The following is a 6,000-nucleotide window of genomic DNA, read 5'->3' as shown; positions in this document are numbered from 1 at the left end:
GAGTGTGACTTATTTGTGTAAGCAAGTACTTCCGATTTCAAGATGTTTTGGCTAACCTAACTCTATCTTTGTCTCTCCTAGAATATGTCCAGCATAATGCTAGGCCAAGCATCATACATATACTAATTAACTCAAAGAAAATTATATTTCCTGCAGAAATTTTGAACTACATTTCAATCTAAGTTTGTTTGTTATTTTTTGCTTAGATGCTGGATGTATTTTTCTTTCTCACAGAAGTGATGGAAAACATTTATTTCTGTTTCTCGACTAATCCATACACTTTATTTAGCCCAGATGTTAGGAGAAGCACATGGACGCAACTTCCTACTATCATTCCTCTTATCAAATGGACTTCGGGTCTCAACTAATAGTATCTATGATCTTTTTCATTTCTTTGTCATTAAGATATTCACAAGCTGATAAATTTTTAAATTCAGTCTGAGAACAAAATCATCTATCACATTGTGTTGCCTAACTGTATCACTAAGGCTTTATTTCTTGCCCTTTTGACATTAGCACAGGAGTCACACAGTGTCACTGTATTTTGTTTACTAATAATTGTGTTTAGCCAACAGTGTTTGTTTACTTATAGAGAGCTTCATGTTTCTTTAAGAAGTTTCATTAATTTATTTTTTATTTTTTATTTTTTTATTTTTTTAAATTTTTTTATTTTTATTTTTTTATTTATGGTAGTCACACACAGAGAGAGAGAGAGAGAGGCAGAGACACAGGCAGAGGGAGAAGCAGGCTCCATGCACCAGGAGCCCGACGTGGGACTCGATTCCGGGTCTCCAGGATCGCGCCCTGGGCCAAAGGCAGGCGCCAAACCGCTGCGCCACCCAGGGATCCCTCATTAATTTATTATCAGAGCAAATGGGGTGAATCAAGAGATTCTAGAAGATCTTAAATTTCTGGTGATTTTGAGTAAGTATACCTAAAGTACCCATAAAGCATGTCGTAAAATAAAATAATTGTTTTCTCTCTTTTGCTTGCTTCCTAGCTTTCTTTCTTTCTTTCCTTCCTCCCTGGTGCAATTTTCTTTCCTTTTCAATTTCCTTCTCTCTTCTCATTGTTTCCAAGGAAGGGGGTATGGCATGGCAAGCTCCTGAAGGGGAACCCCATCTTGAGTGAACTGGATTTGCAGTTTGAAGCCTTGTGCTTTTGGCTAAAGTTTGGAACAACCAGACATGTCTCAATATAAACATTTCGTCCAGAGTGAGATGATACTTCGACTTCTCTATTTAGCGTCAATTTAAAAGTCAGGACAGATGGTGTGCCATTACTTTTATTCTCTGGTGGAGATGAAATACAGGAAAGTATTTTATTATGCAGTTGTTAGGGATCCAGACTTTCACCCGCCCACTGAACCCTGACATGTTTAATGACATGGATTTCTTGGGGGGGGGGTGGCGGTTTCTTGACCTGTGATATCTGAATTGGTGGGGTCACGCACTCTATGTAAATGAGACTTTTGGTGACTTTTTAAAGAGACTCAAGCACGCAACAAGCCTTGCACACTGAACAGCTAAAGTGGGGCTTGGGAACAGAAGCTCCTCTTTTGCTTTAAAGGCCGCGACGAAAGTTAAAAGGGGCCAGTTCCCCTTCCTCCTCCTTTCGGAAACGCTGAGCATCTTGTCTGAATTGGAATAGAAACCTCTCCGGGGAGGAATCTGGTTCGAAGAAAAGAGGTTCAGGAGGAGGGGAAAAGGAAAAAAAAAAAGTGTTTGAAGAGTTGGAGGGTCCAGGAGGAAAGTGTGTGAGTACGCACGCGTGGGTGCCAGCGCGCGTGCATGCCTGGGGGTGGGGGAAGCGCGCGTGTACCTGTGTGCGGCATGTGTGCGTGTGCACACACGTGCGTGGGGGTGTGGCCGCGCGCGCGCCTGCGAGTGTGTGCGGGGCGCCCGTGGGCGCCCGTGCGCGTGAGTCGGGGTCGGCGGAGCTGCAGCGCGCGTGTGCCCGGGCGCGGCGGGCGGGACAGGCGGCGCGGGCTCAGCGGTGGCGGAGCGCGGCGGCCCGAAGTGAGGCGCCTCGGCGGAGCCCGCGACCTCAGAGCGACGCCCGGGCGCGGCCGGCGGAGGGGAGCGGCCGGCAGCGGTCTCGGCCCGGCCCGGGGCCCCGCAGTCCGCGAGTGTGCGCGGCCGCCGCCGCCGCCGCCGCCGCCGCCGCCCGGGAGGGGCCCCGCAAGGACCGTGCAGTGAGTATGGGGACCTCAAGGCTCTGTTTCCCTGTGGCGTGGGGCTAAAGGCGTCTTGGTGCAAAGAAAGCGAGGACTCAGCTGACCCGAAAGACGGGAACGCCGGCTCCCGCTCCTTTCCCGGGTTGCCCTTCCTCCCGCTGCCTCCCGAAGCCCTCGCACCCGAGACGACCGGGCCGGTGACTCCCCCGCTTCCCCGGGCCCAGGGCTGCTAGCTTTGGAGCTCGGACAGGGACAGCACTACCTGTCGGCGTGTGCTTTGCGTCCTTGCTCTCCTCTGGGGTGCGAAGGTTCCGGTAGCGCCGTGCCCCAGGCTTGCCGGGGAGCCTCGGCCTCCAGGCTCCCTGCAAGAAGTGCGGAGTCCGCTTGCAAAAGTTTAATTCTCACGTCAACTCAGAGGGTGGCAGTTTGCACTGTTTAAAGAAAACCCATATGCCCACCGCAGGAGTCTCTTTATTATGTAACACGGTTTAGGAGTCTCTTCCGAAGCCATCCCCGTGGCACCCCACCGAGGAGATCACCGTTTTCAATTGTGTAATCCACCCTCTCCAGCCCAGATCAGAAGGTTTCTTCTCAGCTACGGGAAATGGTGAAAAACTTGACACCACAGATAATATCCTCCTGGTAGGAAGAAATCGAAATTTGCAGGAGGGCTGGATACCTGGCTTTGGTTTACTTCTATTTAGATATGTATTTTTAAGAGCCCGGTTTCTATTTTTATGAGGATGAGAAGGAGCGTTGGAGGGGCAAAGAAATCATTTAGTTCTCAAGTTTGAGGCTGATTTTTTTAAGTTCTTGCTGCGCATTACCCAGATTCTTTGGTGCTGTAGTGAGTAGTTTCTTTTAGTTTTCATCTGGGTCACAGAAATAATTTTCAAGGCATTTAATTTTCTTTTCTGCCTTTTTTTTTTTTTTTTTTTTTTCTTCGACTCTTGTGCTCAGTCCTGTTGCCTGGTGTGAATTACACAGCTTAAAAAGAGCATTTCCGGGGGCTGGTTGGAGTTTATGACCTGGGAATCTTGCTGGAGAGATTAACCTCTTCACGGCTGCTTCGCAGACCAGACTTAGTGATCCAAAGCCTCCTCGGGTTTCTGCTCTGGAAAACTGACACCACCATTCCTGGCTCTATTTAAAGCTTGAAGAATTACTTCCCAGTTCCCTGCCCACACTTGATAAAAGTGCCTTCAGCATGATTCTAGGAAAATGTTAACTACCTTTGCTCTCTCTCTCTCAGGGATTCTCAACACTTAGTGTGCTTAGGAACCTCTTGGGTGCTTGCTGAAAGTCAGGTGCCCAGGCCACACCCCCCAGAGGATTTTAGGCCTGGGGAGGGGCCGAGAGTATACCCAGGTGATTCCAAAGGAGATGAGATCTACATTTGGAAAAGCACTGCTCTGCGTTGTCCTTGGCAATTAAATTCTTGTCACATACTTGGTTAATATCATAATAAACTTGAATTTCAGCTGATGTTGAACATAAGTTATATGGAACATGGCTTTGCATGCTTGGCTGATACACCAGGGCTTTTAAGCAGCATTCCCACCAACTTCATCTTTGTTTCCTTGCTCTTCTTTCCATCTTTGCCTTTCCATTCCCGTGAGTGAGGAGGAGTTGGGCAAAGCTGCTTGCATGCCATGTCTTCCCCTCCCCCGTGTGTTGGGATGACCTGACCCCATATGGCCAAGCAGTGTTTGTCTTAGAAACTTTCAACCCACGGCTGTTCTCTTTATCAGCCTCCCAGGGATACTCAGCTTCTGGGGATGGGCTAGGCTGAAGGGGGCTGAGCTAAGCTGAATTATTTCTTGGGACTGTTCAGGAGGAGCCTAATTCCAAGAAACTGAGTTTCAATTAGACCAACCCATGGGATTGGGAGAAACAGGAAGTGATTCCTCCATTATGCTGAGGTCCTCGTTTGACAACATACCAAAGTAAGAACTCAGCCTCCCTCCTCATCTCCAATGACATTATATGCCGTTGTATATTTGTAGGGAAAAGAAAATAGGTGTGGTCATCAGTGTCCCTTCCTTTTTTCCCCTCTCCTCACCCCAAATGTTTGCAAGTGCCCACTATGTGCCAGGCTCCATGCTACTTTTGGAGGACTGCAGAAAGATCTGTGTGTTTGCGCACAGAGCCCTGGTCCTCAGGGTGTTTCAAGTCTTAACTGTTGCTGACCAGTCTTGGATGAGCCAGCTAATCTCTCTAAACTTCACTTCCTCTGTCAAGAAACTCCGTTGAGTTAAATGAATTTGAGTATCTTTCCAGCTCTGAAATTCTGACATTGGTGGACACGGCTGGTTTAGTCTTCTAAACACAGATAAGGGGGAATGGGAGCTTTTTAGCATTTGCTTTGAAAACAGGCCCAAAGACTTGGCTTATTGCTCTTCTGAAAATTTTTCAAAAATATCTTTTAACTTTTCTTTCTCTCATAAGAAACTGAGACCACCGGTAGAGTGAGTTAGGCAAATCCTACCTTTGCAGAGCACACAGTCATTCCTCACAACGGGGTCCTGTAACTCTCCAGAAAGGCTGTCTCTGTGGGCCAGGTTACATAGGACAGCAGCCTCTTATCTTGTCTGAATCTGGTGTCGCTAGTGCTTTGGAGAGCTGGGTGGTCTGAACAGGGCTTGACGGCTTCCATACTTGCACAGCTTGCAACCTGACCCTTTCATTCAAGTGATTTAATAGCTTTTGTGCTACCAGGTGAGAGACTCAAACGGGGACCTTTGAGGGTCTGGGGAAAAAAAAATAAAACAAAAAAACAACTCCCTAATGAAATCCGCATTTTGTCTGTACTATAGTTTCTCTCACTGCCATGACTGCAACATTTCAAAGGGTTCTAAAGCTTGGCCATCCAGATAAGGAAATATAGCTGTGATTTGTGCACTCTTCTGACAAATGTAGCTTCCAGCTGTCTGAAGATATTATGTTTGGGTGGGAAGCTACTCACTAGACGACAGAGTACAGGGATATTGCAAAGTTGGATATTTTTGACAAAAAGCTCTTGGCCTCTTGTTGGTAGGTTTACAGGAAGTGCCAAAAGAGTCTCTGGTTTCACTCTTATCCCTCCCTATTTATGGGTTGCTGATATGATGTCAAAAATAATCCTTTTATGCATCATGCAGAGGCTTCTAAGATTGTATGTCACTCTTCACTCTCAGTTTTATCCTGGAAACTTTCATATCTGGCTTCTTTAGAGCTATCTCCGTGCAGAGAACACTGGAGGACCCACTGAGCTCCGCATCCTTCCATCGGTGTTCCACATCCCTGGGATCCTATCTCTGCATTCTGCCAAGTGTTATCAGCTGCTCAGGACTTACAAATGCTCCCTAAATTCTTCGTACAATAAATGAGCCAGGACTTGATCTCATGAAGTTGTACTCCATGCCATGGGATTTTCATTCCAGGGTCTGCATTTCCTGTTGGTTTAAAAATTCTTCATTTTGTAAATGCTAAGTCCAAACCATTGTGAAGTTGGGAGAATTTCAGAAAGGATTGAAATTCCTAGAAGTGAATTCATCCAAATGTTTAAACGTTGTTGGGTATTTCCTATCAAATCTCTTTCGTAGCCCAGATTTGTTTTTCCCATTAAAATGATTCTCCTCCTTGGAAAGGCAACATGGCAGCACACAACAGTAACACTTGGATTCTGTTTTATGTAAATCTTCCTTTTTGTTGTAACGTGGTGGGATAATTCTATTTCATTCAATAAGCCTTAGTGATTATTTTGAAACCCAAAAAGTAGTATTAAATGGAGAACTAAAATGTTAAATTGGAGTGGTGTAATAGAAAAAAAAGAAAAAGAAGAA

At 46.2% G+C, this 6,000-nt stretch overlaps 1 protein-coding gene and 1 long non-coding RNA gene across 10 annotated transcripts in view; one reads left to right on the top strand and one right to left on the bottom strand.

Annotated features, from left to right (window-relative positions):
- Positions 1–1,068: 1,068 nt before the first annotated feature.
- FREM1 (FRAS1 related extracellular matrix 1) overlaps positions 1,069–6,000 on the top strand; it is a 164,868-nt gene continuing 159,936 nt past the window's right edge. For 2 of the 9 annotated variants that reach the window (XM_077912008.1, XM_077912007.1), the window contains exon 1: positions 1,076–1,756. The gene's annotated coding sequence lies outside the window, so the exon portion shown is untranslated. Of the gene's footprint in view, positions 1,757–2,076; positions 2,195–6,000 lie in introns of those variants that run through there. The other 7 variants (XR_013387806.1, XM_077912009.1, XR_013387805.1 and 4 more) reach the window with 7 other exon arrangements.
- Positions 1,270–3,458, bottom strand: LOC144322224 (uncharacterized). The gene is made up of 2 exons (XR_013387807.1): positions 2,439–3,458; positions 1,270–1,670 (listed from the first exon to the last, which is right to left on the bottom strand). It is a non-coding gene; the product is annotated as an uncharacterized LOC144322224 (long non-coding RNA).

The sequence above is a fragment of the Canis aureus genome, chromosome 10 (genome assembly GCF_053574225.1).
Source record: "Canis aureus isolate CA01 chromosome 10, VMU_Caureus_v.1.0, whole genome shotgun sequence".
In the NCBI taxonomy this organism is placed as follows: domain Eukaryota; kingdom Metazoa; phylum Chordata; class Mammalia; order Carnivora; family Canidae; genus Canis; species Canis aureus.
Note: the sequence above shows the minus strand (reverse complement) of the source record. Positions and strands in the feature narration are given on the sequence as shown.